This window comes from Akebia trifoliata, chromosome 16 (assembly GCF_017979445.1).
Source record: "Akebia trifoliata isolate Shusen 1 chromosome 16, ASM1797944v1, whole genome shotgun sequence".
NCBI classification, from domain to species: Eukaryota; Viridiplantae; Streptophyta; class Magnoliopsida; order Ranunculales; family Lardizabalaceae; genus Akebia; species Akebia trifoliata.
The window spans coordinates 16728327-16748211 of NC_141390.1; the positions used below are offsets into that span (position 1 = coordinate 16728327).

The 19885-nt window shown below is 38.0% G+C and overlaps 1 long non-coding RNA gene across 1 annotated transcript; it reads right to left on the bottom strand.

Annotated features, from left to right (window-relative positions):
- Positions 1 to 2013: 2013 nt before the first annotated feature.
- LOC147382659 (uncharacterized) lies at positions 2014 to 5643 on the bottom strand. Its single transcript, XR_015174010.1, has 5 exons — positions 5404 to 5643; positions 5124 to 5309; positions 4933 to 4984; positions 3515 to 3702; positions 2014 to 2238 (listed from the first exon to the last, which is right to left on the bottom strand). It is a non-coding gene; the product is annotated as an uncharacterized LOC147382659 (long non-coding RNA).
- Positions 5644 to 19885: the final 14242 nt, after the last annotated feature.

Below are 19885 nucleotides of genomic sequence, written 5' to 3' on the forward strand. Positions count from 1 at the left end.
CCGAAATCCACGACGCATATTCTCATCGTGATTCATTGCAGCTTCTAAATAGGAATAAAATTTGGATTCTTTCCCTGAATAAGATTATATAATGAAGGTGAAGTCTATAACTATTAATGGAACTATTAAGTGCATTTACATTGATATTTAATACTTACAAAATGACATTTAATTCCTCATGAATGCTCATGTCACCATATTTTCTTTTGCCCACCTAACTCCCTGCACAGAAATTAATCAATTTATCACTTTATTTATTAGGGTCAATAAATGCAGATTAACACTCCTACATACATAATATCCACATGTCTCAAAAGGTGGATACTATGTTTAAGGTTGATTGGACGTGAACTAATAGTTTCAAATAATAGATATTGCTTACCAAACTTCATTTAACTCATCATGAATGATTGTGTCACCATGCAACTATATTATACTATTTAATTTTGTCCACACAACTCCTTACGAAATTTTTATGCACAGACTTCGCATCATACACCTTAGATTCTTACCGTCATCAAGCAAATCTTACAGAACGCATCTTTCCTAGCCTTCTCATGATTATCAGTTTATTCAATAAGTTTCGAGTACATTTTAGGCTCGTAATAACCAAGTTTGAACTCATCAACCTCATTCAATAGCACATTTGCCATGTTAGAACTGATTTGCCTTTGTAAAAATAACTCTAAAGATGTTGGTATTTTTGGGTAAAAACACCTTCCTATTTATAGAATCTTATGCTCGTTTATTGTGAAGTCTTATTTTATTCAATACATGAAAAATAAAAAATAAAATAAAAAAAGAGATAATGACTTGATTTGACATATGTCACACATTGATTATTTTGTAAAATTTCGAGAAATTTTTATTTCAAAGATCTGAGTAAATCTGAGTGAGTGAATGACTTGACTTGACATCTGTGACACATTGAGTTTTTTGTAAAATTTTGATAAATTTAATTTATAAAGATCTTTGTAAATCTGAGTGAATGATTCGACTTAACATCTTTGACATATTGATTCTTTTGTAAATTCTCGGGACAAAAACATTTTCAAAGATCTTTGTAAATCTGAGTGAATGATTCAACTTAACATCTTTGACATATTGATTCTTTTGTAAATTCTCGGGACAAAAATATTTTCAAAGATCTTTGTAAATCTGAGTGAATGATTCGACTTAACATCTTTGACATATTGATTCTTTTGTAAATTCTCGGGACAAAAATATTTTCAAAGATCTTTGTAAATCTGAGTGAATGATTTGACTTAAATATTGAATAATTTTATTTATTCAATCCCATAACTCTCGTTCCATGATTTCTAGAAGTCTGTAAATATTGAGAAAAAAATTAAAACAAATCTTTGGAAGACCTTTCAATAGTTTCAGAAAAATATATTCACTTTAAACTTTTATTGCCAAATTTTCAAAATAGACATCAATTCCTAAATTTTTATTTAATCTGGCTTAACTTCAAGAAAAGTTACTTAAAAATGATGCCTACCATAAAACTAATGGTACATTAGTTTAGAGTCCTTAAAAATAGAATCCTTAAAACCAGGTTAAATTCCTTGTACAAGTTAAAAATTTTAAACCGTGTAAGTGAATATACCATATGAAATAACTTTTTTTTATTTGACAATCGCAATTAAGTGCATTGGTTCTATTAGAACTTTAAAACTTGAAGATTGAAATTGTAGTATTTGGTAATAACCATGTTGGCCAACTCACACACAATGACAAAATTTAGAACCTCTTTAAATAAACGGCAATGCCTGCAAATTAATCCCCAAAGGTACATGCAAAAAATGTTTCTCATTCCAAAATATACTAAAAAATACACTTATATATGGAATAAAGTTACACATTTCTTTTCTCCATAAACGGCAATGACTTTCAGCAGTGATATTTGTCCTTGTTTCAGTAATCCTGAACCACCCCCAGATAGATATATATATAATATATTTTAATTTTAAAAAGTTTATAATTCTATTGAAATTTCGACAGCATCTCCTCTTAAAAATGGACATATGAAATGTTCCTGATAAACCTTAATAATATCAATAACATTAAAGACCTCTCTCCGATAGTCTCGAGCATAAAAAAGAAATATAGTATAAGCACATTGTAGTAAATAAACAATTATAGGTGCATGAATCCACTCATGTTTAATGCCACGTAGAAGTAGAAACAACAGCTAACACCAATAAAATTGAATTTGAGCATCCACATAGTTCAAATCTGCATCAAACAATCAAAGTAGATGAGTCAAATATAGTTAAGGTTGATAGTGTACGCAGAATGCATAGAAAATTATCAAATTACCCTTATAAATATATATTTACAAAGCTGATATTTAGGGAACGGATCAAGGTATGCCATATGAAATTACATAAGTAAAAACAACGTAACATTAATAAATTTTCAAAATATGGGTTAGGAGTTTGGGATTGAGCTGATTTTTTATGAGGATGATCTCTATAATGGGAAGATCATCCTGAAAAAAGTTAGTCCAATAATTTGTAAATCACTATTGATGGATTTATAAGTTTCAGATTGAGTTAATTTCTTGTGAGGATGATCTTCTCATCATAGTGACCATCCTATTTCTTGTGAAGATGAAATATAATTCTATAGAAATTTCGACTGCATCTCTTCTTAAAAATGGACATATGAAATGTTCCTGATAAACATAATACGCAATCCAACATAATGCACACAGAATGCATGAAAAATTATTATATAATAGTTTATTCAATGTCAAAAGGCATCTTTTGACATTAGATCAGAACAATACGTTAGTCAATGTCAGAAGGCACCTTCTGACATTAGATCAGAAGTATTTTTACCAATGTCATAAGGTGCCTTTTGATATAGATCAGAACTATTTTGATTGTCTTCCTATGTTACTATTTGTTGTGTGTGATACACTTGTATGCAAAACACGTGCATCTTAACAAATCACTGAAACATAGAACTCACTTATACATGTTTCAAAAATCAGAATCAAAGCATCTTACATGCATATAGGTATATTACACGAATTTTGGTGAGTAGGATTCGGCCAAGTAATGTGTAACCGTACATCCATACCATGGGATATTATATAATGAAAAAGATCATGTACGGCCATACACAATTGGATCTCATATCTTGGTTGCAAATTTAAAATATCATATATGGACACACAACTGAATCACATATTAAACAATGCAAGTGCTGTCCAAAACAACAATAAATTAACAAAATCTAGAGCTATAGAGAATAAAAACATAGCAGTTACAAAAATATTGAAAAACCGGAAGCCTTACCAATGAGTGATTGAGTATCTGAGTCTAAGAAAAATCATTCTTTTAATCTTCTCCACTAACATTGATTTTATAAAAACAATAGACATATAGTGCAATGTCAGAACAATACCTTAGTATCTTGTGTTTTGTCAGCTAGTTCTCTCTATCTCAAACATCAGAATCAACACACACTATGACAAGAAATTTATAAAGACCGGATGCCTTACCATGAAGCACCATCCACAAATGTTCCTCACGAACAGTACAGCAATTCTGTTGAGTATTTACAGGTGCATTCTTATAGGCCCCACCGATGGTGAGGAGATGGGCATAAATCCACACAATCGCCACCGATAAATTTCTCCGCAAATCGGTCTAATATATGCCATTTTGAGTGTAAAACATGTGGTATCTACTGCAATTAAGCATTTGAAATTTGATGCAATTAGTATAATAAATATCAATCACTATATACATAATATTATAAAAATACTTTTCTTAACACTAAGTAAGCACATAAGTAGAATAAAACATAAGCAGCAGCAAACTTGACGTCTTCCTCGTTAATGGATGAACTCTGGTTGTCATCAAAATTGTACCACCTATTCTCATCTACAAGCAGCAGGGTGAATAAGATGGAATCAGCACTCCAAACATAAGGTGCCTTGTTGACATTAGATCAGAACTATTTTGGGAGATGTCAGAAGGCACATCAGAAGTACTATAGACAATGTCAGAAGGCACCTTCTGACGTTAAATCAGAAGTAAATTCTTCAATGTCAGAAGGCACCTTCTGACATTAGATCAGAAGTATTATAGACAATGTCAAAAGGTGCCGCTTGACATTAGATCAGAAGCATTATAGACAATGTCAGAAGGCACCTTTTGATATTAGATCAGAAGTATTATAGAAAATGTCAAAAGGTTCCTCTTGACATTAGATCAGAAGCATTATAGACAATGTCAGAAGGCCCCTTCTGACATCAGATCAGAAGTAAATTCTTTAATGTCAGAAGGCACCTTCTGACATTAGATCAGAAGTAGATTCTTCAATGTCAGAAGGCACCTTCTGACATTAGATCAGAAGTAAATTCTTCAATGTCAGACGCATGATTTTCAGCATTGGATCCAAAATTCACTTTGTATAGTAATAATACCTATGTCTATGAGTGAAACAAATTATCTTTATTTGATTTAAATGGAGTGCCTCTAACGTCACATGAGAACTCCGAATTTGTCAAATGACTAAATCTCCTTTTCAATGGTTAAAACACGAACAAATGACTAAAATTAGAGCAACCACACAGTTTGTAAGAAAAGAAGGTAATAGCTAAGATATAATTAATTGATAGCAAGTATTAAGAAATGGGTATTCTTCAACTTTTCTTCTCCTCTACTAAAAACTCAAAAGTAATCTTCAATAAATCACAACAAAAAACAGATCTCAATACAACCCAAATCCCAAAATTCTCACAAACCCACACAGGAAAAAAATCAGAAATCTAAGTTCCCAACAAAGTCATTGTTGCTACCACCCAATGAGTGATTGAGTATATGAGTCTAAGAAAAGTCATTGGGTCAATCTTCTCCACTAACATTGATTATATAATAACAATAGAGTCACGGTGCGATGTCAGAACAATACCTTAGTATCTTGTGTTTTGTCTGCTAGTTATACGCATCTCAAACATCTGAATCTACACACAATATGGCAAGAATATTATAATTAAAAGACGATAGTTATATTGCTTTAATATATGAAGCAATGAGTATTTGAATGATTCCAGCTTTCATAATTCAACAAGGCATAGTAAATTGAATTTTATATTTGTGTACCTGACGACAACTCAATTACTTCTTTATTGTCGTTTCGTCTATTTCTTTTAACTCTGCCCAACGTTGCTGCCCGTGTTCGGAATGACACATTTTGTCGTTGGGATGTTTTCTTTCGTATTGACGTGTCGTTCTCTGAGGTACTCCCGGGTCGTCGTGATGCCCAAACTTTTCGGATTTTTCGTTTCACTTTCCATATCACAAGGACCACGTAAGAAAAGTTATACATTTATAAAATACTTTTAAATCATATTGTGATTATTAAACAATCAAAGTGACTCACCTTCAATTTTTCTTTGACTAATATTGACATCACGATCGCCCTCATCCTCTTCCACATTACCTGTAAGTATTAAAAGGTTTAATTTAGTACCAATGTATACATATCATAATTGAAACTCGTCATTTATCTTCACATTCGGTACACAAAACAAAATACAACTGCATTATATCACTACGATTCGCATGTACACCTTATTACAATAAAATTGTGCATCCCATGTCTCATAAAGGATCCATTGTATTCATATAAAAATATACAAATTAAGCAAAATAGAAGAAATCTAACTAACTCCTAGTTTTCCTACTCGATTGTGCAATCCCCTTCCCTTTTCGTGCTCTTTCGTTCATTGCAGATTGACCTCCATCATCGTCTAACGGAGGAGATGGACTCCATTGTTGTGGATGAATAATTTTGTACACATTCCTCTGGCACATCAACAATTTCTCTGGTTCTTGGTTGGGTCCTAAGGAAATGGATTCTTTCAATAGACCCAATACTGTATTTCGCATCTCGACCTAACCCACATACATATGCACTAATTAATATTGCAAAAATGAGTAAATAATAAGGCACAAGTTTGATTCAAAGATGCAAAATCTAATCTACGGACTATGAAATTACCAGTTTAGCGATGTCTTCGGGGACAAACGCTCTATCAAATTGAGTTGGTCGTCGTCGTATCACTCCAATACGATTGTCCGGGTTCTGGACGATCGTATGAGATATGTTGGCGAACCATTGATGATAAGTAGATTCAGCATCCCATGGAGAAATTACTTTGGATGCTAAAGTTTTAAATTTGAAGATATGCTTGAACCAGTTCTTCCAATGGTCCTCCGTAAATTTGTACTCAACCCGATAAGTGAGTACATTCAAACCCCTTTGCTCGAAGGTAGGTCGTATCGGATGGGGAGGGATGGTTTGGACATAACCAAACTGTCGAAGACACCTGAAAGCGCCCTCGATCCGCGGGGTGCGCGGATCCGCTTTTGACCCTTGAGGTTTGGGAGTCGCCACCTAGTTATTACGGTCTAGGAACCGGTCAATGACTCTAAATGGATAAAAACTAATCTAAAACAAAAAAAAACTGAATTCGGAGATCATGTTACGGGATTGGAAGGTGTTAGGCACCAACCCCGCCCGGCCAAAGCCGGTCTCTACTAAATTTTCAAAGATATCACATTGCTAAAAACCTAGATTAAAACAAAAATAAAAAGAAATAAAAAATGTACCTTTCCGATAGCAAACTTTATTCCCTCAGATCTGACAAAAAGAGCTCCTTGTACTATACTCCCTTGCTTCGTTCTGTCTTCGGATTTGACTTCGGATCTCCTAGATCAGGGTATCTCCTTGTTTCTAAATCTGAACTCTTCAAGTTTATTACGGATTTAGGGGTGTTTTTGGAGAGATTTTAGGTGTTTTCTAGACTAAAATTGAAGGGGGGATGTTAGGTAAGGACTTGGGGCTCCAAAACTAGGGTTTATGGGGGGGGCTAGGGGAGCTTCTAGACCTAATTCTCTTAGGGTTTTTGATTTGATACGAAAATAGGGTGTGAGCACCTCTATTTATAGATGTTTTTAGGGGTTGATTTGGATAGAGTTAGTGTTTAATTAGAGATCTTTTTAATTAGAGTTGTGTTTTAATTTGACTTGTTTTAGGTAAAATTGTGTTTTAATTATAATTGTTTTAGGTAGAATTGTTTTTAAGTTAGAACTCTATTAGATAGAGTTATTAATCAATTATAATTCTATTATGACTTTTGGTCTTATTTGATTGACTTTTAATGTTTTGACTTTAGTCTTAATTGATTGACTTTAAGTATCTTGACTTTAGTCTTGCTTAATTGACTTTAATTTTGACTTCAGTCTCACTTGATTGACTTTAATACCTTGACCTTAGTCTTGCTTGATTTACTTTTGGTTTTTGGAGAACCCCCCTCCATTATTTCTTTAATTCTTTGGACCCCCAAATGGAGAGGTCCTTAAAGAAATATCCCACGAACCCTCAACAATTTTACCTGAAAGTCCGATTGATCGATTTTTTAGGTTCAAATTTTTAAATTAATTTCATTAATGTTTCACTTTAATTATTTAATGTTTTATTTATTAATTTCAAATTTTTTAATTATGAAAATTATGAAATTACCGTTTTGCCCCCAGAGAGGACTTTTCACGTTTCAAGTCGGTTTTTAATGTTCTAGGATGTTTTAGAATCGGTTTTTCGTAAGGAATTCAATGAGAATGTTGGTTTGTGTCATTTATGAAAATTTTCATGTGAAATGATTGTGAACTTTATGAGGGGCATTTTCGTAATTTTGTCAAATTCTATTAAAATTGGTGAAATGATTTATTTGGTTCCGATTTGTTATTTTATGTGTTCGAGAGAGTTTTCCTAAGTGTAACGTAGGCTCTAGGGTTGTTTTGAGGTTAGGGGTATTTTGATAATTTGGTCAATTTTTAGTGATTTTTATCGTGAAGTTTCTTTTTGGTCTGCAAGATGATGATTTCTATGTTTCTGGGGTCGTATTTTCCTAGCGTAGCGTGGTTTCTAAGGTTTTGTCAATTCGAGATACCTCATCCGGATTTCTGAAACATATCTGATAACAAAATAAAGCAATGGAATACACATCCATCATTGGGAATCATTGCGATCGGGTTGACGAGTTGATTAATCAGGTGAGTGCAAAAATGGGGTGTCTACAGATGCCCCTCTTTGGCAGAGGGTTGAAGCAAACTAGATAGCAAATCTATTTTGGTAGATAGTGCGATATCTGAATGCCAAAGCTAGTGACAGTTCATTTTGCAGCCTGATTTAGCAATTCGTTAGGGTGTTCGGATCCTTGAGGGTAAAGCTCTCCCCGAATCAAAAGGTTGTCAGGTCCTTGAGCGCAAACTCTCACTGACTGTGTCAGATCCTTGAATTTTAAAGAATTCTCCCTGACTAAAAAGTGCAAATGTGCAAGTGTGTGCACTGTGTGAAACTGAGTAAAATCTGAGCATAAATTGAGCGTAGACTGAGCATAAACTGGGCATAAATGAGCATAAACTGAGCATAATTCCGAGAAAACCCTCGCCGGTAACTGAGCAAAATCCAAGATAACCCTTGGCGGAAACTGAGCAAAATCCAAGATAACCCTTGGCGGCAACTGAGCAAAATCCAAGATAACCCTTGGCGGAGACTGAGCAAAATCCAAGATAACCCTTGGCGGAGACTCCAAGATAACCCTTGGCGGAGACTCCAAGATAACCCTTGGCGGAGACTGAGCAAAATCCAAGATAACCCTTGGCGGCAACTGAGCAAAATTCAAGATAACCCTTGGCGGAAACTGAGCAAAATCCAAGATAACCCTTGGCGGCAACTGAGCAAAATCCAAGATAACCCTTGGTGAAAATTGAGCAAAACTGGCAAAGGAATGAATGAATTTTGGAGAAAACTGATTAGAACGAACCGGGGAACGAATAAATCTGGAAGATAATGAATCTGGAAGAGAAATGATTGATTCCAAGAATGATTGAATCTGGAAAAGAATCTGGAGACTGAAAGAATGTTATATCTCCTATGTGAGATCCGAAATGCTTTTGTTTGAACCTCAAGGATTTATCAAAAAGTTTTAAAACCTGAATTTTTATTTCTTTCGAACCTCAAGAGTTTTTTGAAAAACTGTTATCAAGAGGGTAACCTTACATTTGGGGTTCTCATTATCTTTTAGGATTAACATTGCTCAAAAGCAAAATGCCTCTAGTTTGACAATGACCATGGCTTTGAAAATAATTGAACACATCATAAAAAAACGCCCCTAGTATAAGGGGGAAAAGTTACATTAAAAAGGAAAGAAAATGCCCCTTGTATGAAGGTTTGAAATAATTGATTACCACAAGCGCAATAAAGACTCAACTTTTAATTTTGATTAGTTTTATTGAAGGTTTTGAGTCAGGCTCAAGAGTACAAAATTATTTCCTTTCGAGACTCATCATAGAATTCACCCTTATCTCCCTTGGTTCACTTGGGAAAGTACGAATTTTCAGATCGATTGTAGACAAGATACTTGTGACTTTTGAGTCTATGCCTGGTTTAAGCTAAGTATTGAACTTGATTATTCGGACTTCTGATGTTTCAGCTCGGATCGCTCTCAGCTTGGGATTTTCTTCTGTTTTTCTTTATTACTCTAATTTTTGCCTAGATCGCCTTTTCAGGTTTTCAATCTAGCAAGCTTGCTCTTGTTTTGCCTAGATCGCCTTTTCAGGTTTTCGATCTAGCGAGCTCTTCTCTTTTTTTTTTTTTTTTTTTCTGATTGTTGCCAAAGTTGTCCTTTCAGATTTTCAACATTGCGAGCTTGCCTTAATTTGTGGCTAAGTCGCCCTTTTCGGGTTTTCAACTTAGCAGGCTTTATCTTTTTCTTCTCCTCTAAACTTCTGAAGTTACTGTCTGATCATGCTTTGATATCTTCCTTGACTTCTCGCACGGTACTTAGGAGGACTTTTATAGGTAGGCTTAGGACTGGGTATAAAAAGAAAGGAATTTTGAGGCTCAAAAACCCAAATGCCCCTTGTGTGGCATTTCCTTTTAAATTATTTCTTTTTCTTTAAATTTTCTTTCCCACTTTGGATGATATTTCTTTTCTTTTGAATTTTTTCTTGATTTTTTTTTATTATGTGGGTAAATAGATTTTTTTATTAATGTGGTCGGGCCTAAAGTAACTTCTCAGGTTGCCTACGTACCCCAGAATTTTGGGATCAGACCAAAACGTAGTTCGAAACTTCCCTCCCCTAGGTTAGGTGATCAGGCTAAGAAATACAAGGCACAATATAAAAAAGGCTGCAAAGGGCTGAGAAAGGAGATAATGAACTGGGTAGCAAGGAAATTGATTCGGCCAAAGATGGCCTCCTTAAATGTAGTACCGTTTGACTTGGTCAAGGTTGGTTGGTTCTGGTAATTCGATTCCATCATGATCTTGAAGTCTGACAGCTTTTCTTGGTAATATTTCTTTGACGATGAACGGACCTCCCCAATTTGGTTTGAACTTTCCCCTGGGATCAAAAATAGGTGCCCTGTTCTCTTTGAGTACTAAATCCCCGACTTGTAAGTGACGAGCCTTGATTTTCTTGTCAAACGCACGGGCGACTCTTCTTTGATAAGCTTGCACATGGTACAATGCTCTTAGTCATTTTTCTTCGATCAAATTCAATTCTTCATACCGTTGGCGAACCCAATCTGCTTCTGACAACTGATTTTCTAACAAAATCCTGAGAGATGGAATCTCCATTTCAACTGGCAAGACTGCTTCCATGCCATACACTAAGGAGTAGGGAGTAGCTCCGGTAGAGGATCGAATTGAAGTTCGATATGCCCATAAGGCAAACGATAGTTTTTCTGACCAATCTCGATGTGATTGACACATTTTCCTGAGGATAGTTTTAATATTCTTATTAGCTGTTTCGACTGCTCCGTTGGTCTGAGGTCGGTAAGGAGATGATTTATGGTGTGAGATTTTGAACTTCGAACACAATTTGATAACCTCAGCTTTGAAGTGCGACCCGTTATCAGAGATCAGCTCCGAAGGTACCCCATATCGACTGATGATATTCATTTGAATAAACTTAGCAACTCGAGACGCAGTAAGGACAGCATAAGAGGCAGCTTCAACCCATTTGGTAAAATAATCGATGGCAACCAGGATGTATTCGTGCCCGTTTGATGCCTTAGGCGATATTTTACCAATAATGTCAATTCCCCAGACTGAGAATGGCCATGGTGAAGTCAGACCTACTAATTGAGATGGCGGCACATGTATCAGGTTCGCATGTATTTGGCACTTATGGCAGGTTTTGACCATGTGATGACAATCTGTTTCCATCGTGGGCCAATAGTATCCTTGTCTCATAATCTTCTTAGCTAACATTTTCCCACTCATGTGACGGCCACATTCTCCTGAATGTAGTTCAATCATTATCTGTTCAGCTTGATCTTCATCAACACACGACAAGTGAATCCCATCATAAGACCTTTTGTATAAGCTTCTTGCACATAGGATAAATTGAGATGCTAATCTTAACAAGGTCTGTCGTTCCTTCCTCGATGCTTCTTTCGGGAATTCTCGTTTTTCCAACACTTTCTTTATATCAGTGTACCATGGCTTTCCATCGGGTAGTCGAGTAGCAATGTTGATCTGATGGCAGTACGCGGGTTTGTCTTTGACTTCAACCGTGATCGGCCTTAATTCCATGCCTGGGGGTAAATGGATCATTGAAGATAAAGTTGCTAAGGAGTCAGCAAATCTGTTATCCTCCCTTGACAAGTGCTGGAATAGGATAGCTTTAAACTTACTGACTAAGTTTAGCAAATACTCATGATAGGGTTTCAACTTTTCATCCCTAGTCTTCCATTCTTCCAATGACTGATGTATGACCAAAGTTGAATCCCCGAAAATTTCAATTTCTGTAATACCTAAGTTCAAAGCAGCTTCGAGCCCTGCGATGCACGCCTCATATTCAGCCGTGTTATTAGTGTTCGAAAAAGCTAACTTAATAGCGATAGGAATATGGCACCCTTTTGGAGATAACAAGACTGCCCCTATTCCATACCCATTTTGATTGGCCGCTCCATCAAAGTATAACTGCCATGTTTGGTTCTGCGACTCTTCTTTAACGTGCAAGATGTCCTCATCTGGGAATTGATTGACAGGCCTTATTCCTTCTACTACAGGGTGATCGGCCAAGTATTCTGCTATAGCTCTCCCCTTGAAGGATTTCTGAGTAACATGCGTGATGTCAAACTCTGATAGCAACAATAACCATCGCGCGGTTCTCCCTGTTAACGCCGGTTTCTCAAAAAGATACTTGAGTGGATCCATCCGAAATAATAGGATAATTGAATGAGACAGCATATAATGCCGGAGTCTCTGAGTAGCCCATACCAGTGCTAAGCAAGTTTTCTCCAAGGATGAATATTTTCGTTCATATTCTAACATCTTCTTACTGATGTAGTAGATGGCCCTTTCTTTGCGAGTATCTTTGTTATACTGTGCAAGCATGCATCCCATAGCTTCTTCTGTGACTGACAGATAAAGAAGAAGTGGTTCACCCGGTGTAGGTGGGACCAAAATAGGTGGGTTTGAAAGATACTCCTTGACTTGATTGAAAGCCTTTTGACATTGCTCATTCCAAACTGTTGGTTCATTCTTCTTGAGAAGCTTGAAAATAGGTTCGCAGACGTTAGTGAGTTGAGCGATGAACCTGCTAACATACTGGATTCTGCCCAGAAAACCTCGAATCTATTTTTCAGTCTCGGGAGGCGGCATCTCTTGGATAGCTTTAATCTTTACAGGGTCTACTTCGATCCCTCTCTGACTGACTACAAATCCTAATAGTTTTCCAGAAGTTACTCCAAATACGCATTTCTGTGGGTTGAGGCGGAGTTGATACTTTTGAATCCTTGTGAGAAATTTTTCTAACGCAGTAACATGCCCTAGTCGTTCTTTGGATTTGACTATCATATCATCTACATAGACTTCGACCTCTTTGTGTATCATGTCATGTAGTAAAGTCATGGCTGCTCTTTGATAGGTAGCTCCAGCGTTCTTCAAACCAAAAGGCATGACCTTGTAGTAGAAAGTTCCCCACTGTATGATGAACGACGTCTTTTGCATATCTCGAGGATCCATCTTTATCTGATTGTACCCTGAAAATCCATCCATGAAGGACAACAACGCGTGTCCTGCTATGCTGTCTACTAGAACATCTATGTGTGGTAAAGGGAAACTATCCTTTGGGCTTGCTTTGTTTAAGTCTCTAAAATCCATACACATTCTAACTTTTCCATCCTTTTTCGGTACCGGGACGACATTGGCAATCCACTCAGGATATTCTACCACTTCCAAAAATCCAGCGTTAATATGCTTCGTAACTTCTTCTTTGATTTTTAAAGTCCATTCCGGCTTCATACGTCGAAGTTTCTGCTTGATTGGTCGAGCATCAGGATACAACGGAATCCGATGTTGGACAATATCTGTGCTTACCCCCGGCATATCCTCGTAAGACCACGCGAATACGTCTTTGAATTTTCTGAGTAAACCTACTATCCCTTTGCGTTCATCAGGAGATAAAGTGACCCCAATACGAATTTCTTAAGGACTTTCTTTTGTTCCGAGGTTGATAATCTCTACTTCCTCTATTAGAGGTTGAGCCTGACGTTCCTCTTCTTGTTTAAGTAATTTGATTATTTCAGGGGGAGGTTCTTCGTCAGAAGACTCTCCCTCCGAAGCCAGATTATTAGTTGAATTATTATTGCGCTCGGGGTAATCAAAAATTTCTTTCATTTCATTGAAAAGGGATGGGGTAACAGGACTCATTGCGGACTTGATAGACTCACTCGACTCAGTAGGAAAAACAGACTCCCTAGCAGCAACAGACTCAGCAGAAACAACTAACTTACTTGACTCAACAAAAATAAATGACTCAACTGGCATGTCAGACTGAACAGGACTAATGGGACCGACAGACCCAGCCTTGACATGCAACACAGGACTGATTACATGATAATTTGATAGAACCCCAACAGCGGGTTTGATTACAGACTGAGGATTCGGGATCCCTTTCTCAACTGACAATACTAAGATACTATGATCTTCAATGAATAGCTGATCGATGTTGAGGGAGTCCAGATCGAGTTGCCAGTCTTCAACCTTCTTCTCCTTAACTTCTATGCTTGCTTCCTCTTCGGGCCATTCCATGCCAAAGAAAATTTCAAACCCCGGCAGACGAGTACCTGTGATGTGATCAATGAAAGGCTCTGGGAACCCACAATAGCGGAAGTTTTCTCCTTCTTTCACAAAATAACCATTGAGAGTCTTTCGATAGGGCTTCATTTTAATGAGATCTGTGGTACGTCTTTGCCTTTTAGCAATAGCCTTATCCCGTTTTGTCTTCCGGTATTGGGCCCAATCTTCCTTGGTAGGCTTATATCCTAGTCCGAATGTGCCGATGGCCTCTTTAATCATTGGTGCTTCTTTAATACCTTGCTGCTTGCGACCTAAGCCCATACCAGGGAAGAATCTCATTTTCTTGAATATATTGGCCATGCAACAATTAGAGGTATTTTCCATTGGAAAATACTCTTTCATGGCTTGATCCCATTGGACTGAGCATATTTTTTCAAATTTGAACCCACTGAGCTCTACTCCCTGTTGTTCTGGTTGAATCTCGAGCAACGGCTTATCCTTAGCCTCAGTATTATTTATGATCCCTACAATTTCAGCATCTCCATGAAGTGTAATCACCAACCCATCCTTGATAAATTTGACCTTCTGGTGTAATGTAGAAGGGATGGCTTTGATCTGGTGTAACCATGGTCTCCCTAACAGTAAATTGAAAGAAGACTGGATGTCAATAACCTGAAATTCCACAAGAAATTCGGCTATGCCAGTGGACAGTCGAAGGTGCAAAATTCCCAGTACATCCCTCTTGGTGTTATCATAGGCTCTAACACCTTGACTAGTAGGTTTGAGATCTTCAGCCTTAAACCCGAGACAAGTAGTAGTTTTCAGAGGGCAAACGTTCAGTGCACTCCCATTATCAATCAAAACTAAAGGTACCCTCATTCCGTTACAGTCAACTATAATGTGCAGCGGCTTAGTATGGCTTGCCCCTTCTTTTGGGAGGTCTGAGTCCGAGAAGGATAGGATATTCTCCACGTAAGTTGCCCCTACTATACTTGCCAGCTGATCTGGAGAAGTGTCAAGGGAGACTTGGGCTGTGTTTAGTGCTTTGAGGACAGCCTCCCTATGAGCAGTGGAAGCCATGAGTAAACCCCATACTGAGATATTGGCCCCTGATTTTTTTAACTGTTTGATCACAGAGTTATCTTCTTCAATCTTTCCTTGGTGGGATCATCTCCTTCCTTTCTTGCCAGGACTGCAGGATTATCAACACAGAGTTCTTGTGACTTAAAAACTCTTCCACCTCGAGTCATATGTCTAACTTCATCACAGGAAAGGGAGAAGGGCTCATCTTCTTCAGTCAACACGTATGGATCTTCGTCTGTTAAAGGTGCAGGGTTTTTCAGATTCATTTGGGCCAATAGGTAACTAGTGAACGCTGGACTATCGTAACGAGGCGGGGATAAACAATAGGTATCATCCGAGGTTAAATCAAATGGTTCATAGTTTGTGGTGAAAACCTCATCAGTGAAGGCTATCCCGGCAAGGGGGTAACTGGACGGTTTGACCTGGATTGGATGGATGAGAGAAACAGGGTCGAATGGCAATGGGGTGTGAGAAACCATGTTCAGGGTCGGTGGAGGTTGATAGGAAGGTAGTGGATTAGTGGTGACATTTGGTGGGCTGGGGATCATGATCTTTTTGTTATCAATAAGGTTTTGAATGGCATGGCGCAGGGTGATACATCGATCCGTATGATGACCAGGATTTTGATGAAATTCACAAAATAAGTTGGGATTGTGTCTGGCTGGCAAGGGATTTGGTAAAGGTCGGGGTTGAATCGGGGTAAGCAACCCTTTCTTCAACAGTTTGTGCAAAGCTACGGTAAGGGTCATCCCTAGATTGGTAAATTGACGCGGAGTTCAAGGTTGACTCGGATGAACCTGGTTATTATTCCGGGCTGGGGGTTGAGCTAGGGTAACTGAGGTATTGGCGATGTAAGTATGGTTGATGTTGGGTTTGGGAACATATGGTTTCTTAGGCTTGTTATCTGAGGGATTAGAAAGGATCCCAGAGGCAAATGCATCCTCAAGTTGGCTCCCGGCTTGCAACAAGGATTCAAAGGTAGGGATGTATTGGACCACTAGGTGTTGAGCATATCCTTGAGAGAGGTTCTTTAGGATAATTGCTACTTGTTCCTTTTCTGAAGGTCTATCCCACATTTGAGAAGCCTTGGCCCTCCAGCGACCAATGAAATCAGTGAATGTTTCCCCATTTTTCTGTTTAGTTGCTTCCAAATCCCTTCTTGAAGTCTCAATCTCGGTCTGGACTGTACTTATACTGATGCCAGAAGGCCTTTGACATGTTTTCCCATGTACCCACAGTAACTGGATCTTGAGACATTAACCAACGTAGTGCTGATCCCGATAGAGTTCTTTGGAACAACAATGTCATTTGTTCGTCGCTGAGCCCCATAGTGCGCATGTTGGTAACATACACCTTAAGATGTGTTTTCGCACACCCTGTCCCACTGAACTTGTCCATTTCAGGCATCACAAACTTTTCTGGCAAATGGATTCTAGGGATGCGATTCAAAGCTTCAATGCCTGCTGCGATTTCATCAATACCCTTTATACTCTTCATAGCTGACTCCAGTTGAGACATTCTATTAGATAACACCGGATTTTCATCAACATACTCTTCGTCTCCGTCAAGTTCGAAGACTTCACGTGGACGTTTCTCTTCTACCTTTTTTCCTTTTGGGTCATCTAAAGGAATTCCGTCGATTCCGAGGTCTGTTCTAACATTTTCACCTTGCCTTTTATATTGCTGATATCATTGGCAAAGGCTGTCAAGATCTTACGGATCTCTGTGAGCTTAGATTCTGAAGCCATCTCTGCTTGTTGACTTGGTACTGTGGTTCTTTCTAACCGACTGGACTTACGACTCCAACTAGGAGGTGGACGCTTGAGTTTGGGCACAATGATAATCCTATATGACCCCATCAAAGGTAGATTTAGTCAATTTCGGTATTAACCCCTTGATAATATTTTTAAGAATCATTTTATTGAGGTTTGTGCACCAATCCATTAATTAATCCATTCACACAATGAGAAAAAATAAATAAATATTCATTCGAAAAGAAAGATAGTTTTATTGAAAACGATAAACAATATGTTCTTATTTAAACATCTTTCAACAAATTTGTTTTGAACTATTTTTACATAGACGCTTGGCTTTGTCTTGATGGTCATTAGGATTGCTGTCAGGCTTGACCCTCTTGGTTCTAACAACTTGCTCTCTGAATTCTACTGGTCCGTCTGGATACCCTAAGGTGCGCTTGTTCCAAGCTTTCTCAATGAGGTGTACTAACTTTTCAGTCAAAGGCTCGGGGGAAAAGAAGGCTTTATGCTGAGGTAAGGATAACTCTGTAGGTACATCGTACTGTTCTGGGATCAGATTAGGATGGTAAAAAGATGTTTCTTCTAAACCTATCAGACGGACATTGTAGGATCCTTTGGTTCCTAGAACAGGGGGATCAGTCATCCACCAAGGGCACCTAAAATCAATATGACATGCGAGGCGAGAGTCTAACCATTTGCTCCAAGCTTTGACTGAATTGTGACGCACTAACAGGTTTCTCTTGGAAAAGTGTTCTGGGCCATATTTGAGGTTTGAGGGGACCTCTACTATTTTAAGACGGTCACAAAGCCACATATAGAGTAAGTAGGGGCTTCCTTTGAAGCTTTCCCGCTCACCATTTTTTATGGCATCTAAACCTGAGAAAGTTTCAGCTAGGATGAGAGGGACGGGGTTGGCTTTCCTTGAGAGCTGAGAGGCTATATCTATGAAAGACTCTGGGATAGTTTGGCCATCACTATTGGAGGTCAGTATGTATTGAGCTAGGATTCCTAAGCACAACCGATAGTCTCTAGTGGCTCGTCAAGCTTCGGGTTTTACATTGATAGGGTGACTGCGGGAACGATACGGGCCCAATAACGGTACTAAGTTTAATCTCCCGTCATCGACTAAGACTTTGGCTTCTTCCTTGGAAATGTTTAGCCCTGTAGCGAGTTCACCAGAATATCCGATCTTCAATGAGGGCCTGACTAGGGGACCTGAAGTGGATATCCTCATGATGTCGCAATAATCCTCGTGAGTAGGGCATAAATGCATATACCCCATATGGAATATGTGAAGATAGGGGTTCCATCGCTTAGCCATAGCATGTAAGAGGTTCCAGTCTATCTCAAATTCGTGGAAGTAAAGAGCACTCCTCAACATGAATCTCCCAAAATTGATCTTCTCTATAGGGTGCATTCCTATGACGGTTGTTTTGACTAACTGACCGATTGGGTTATCGCCGGCGGTTAACATCCTGGTTTGACACAAAAGGGTATTTTAGTACTCTTCCAATGGTCCATGTAAAAGATCAATTTATTTTCTTTTGGAAAATTTTATTCTTATGGAAGATATTTTCTGGAAAATGTTTCTTCTGAAGAAGACTTCTTTTGGAAAATAATCTTTTTTTTTGAAAAATATTTTCTTTTTCTTCTTTGAAAATTCGATTTCCATTTTGATTTAACTGGCCCGGTCCATCATGATTGTTGGATCGGGATGGACTGGGTCATTATTGTAAAAGAATGGATTCTTTACTGGGTCGGTGCACCCATTTTAATTTTCAAAAATAAAATTTCTTTGATCCTTGAGGACAATCATGCACTTTGATTTCATCATTCACATCACTCACATACATTCATCAATCACATGTATTCATTCGATAAACAACCCGGGAACACCCACGATAAGTTCGAGTCGTGACCTACTGGGAAGGTTTCTAGACTCTAAGCTTACAACGTGCAATGCATTTTTTTATCTGGCCACCCTTGCCCAAGCACACCTATATACCTTTCGATACGTGGTGACTTGGTTTGATATACTGTATAGGTGATAATCTAAAACCTCAATTCACTTCTCTGAAGCCAAAAGCAGCCAGTTCGATCTCCAGTTGAGAGGTGGCGTACAATGCTGAGCAAGGGCCCACTTAAATAGCTCTCGTCTAGAATAGACGTAGTCTATCCCCCTCGTACAGTAGGGTACAGCGGGGCAAGATCTTGCTTAGGCACCGGTTTTGACCAAGAAGTGCAATTGATATACTTATATTACCTTTTATACCTACGGGTACGAGTCAAGAGTTGTAGCTTTCATAAATGGTTTGGCATCCCATGAGGGGACCAACCACGTACTAGTACTACGTTGGCAATCGGGACATGTGACTGTGTGGCTTACAATAGGACAAAGGCTCAGGTCACTCCAGCCTGGGTGCATCAATATATCTCTCAGAATCACCTGATCAGACGGTATTAATGCCCCCAGTTTGATATACCCTAAGGTACGTGACTGGAGTTGTGGGTTTTATGAATGACGTCGCATCTCCGAAGAGACCGGGCCACGCACTAGTGCCACGTTGGCTAAATGGGACGTGTAAGTGCTCAAAACAGTAAACGTGCATGTGGTGTGTGCAAAACAAGGTGGGGTGTGCCCGGGGCCTTTTTTCAAACACGTGGGCCCATGGATCCAATCCAACCAATTATTACAAAATGAATTACATGAATATTTAATCGAAATAAAACACTATCCCAATCACATGAATATTTAATCGAGATCAACACTATTCGAATCACATGATTGAAAATAAACATATCAAGCATATATCCATGTTAAAAGCAAACATTTAATCCGAAATATTTATTTATGTATATCAATCAAGGGTTATTTTGGGTAGCCCAAAATAAATCAAGATTCCAATAGATGTTACATTGATGATAG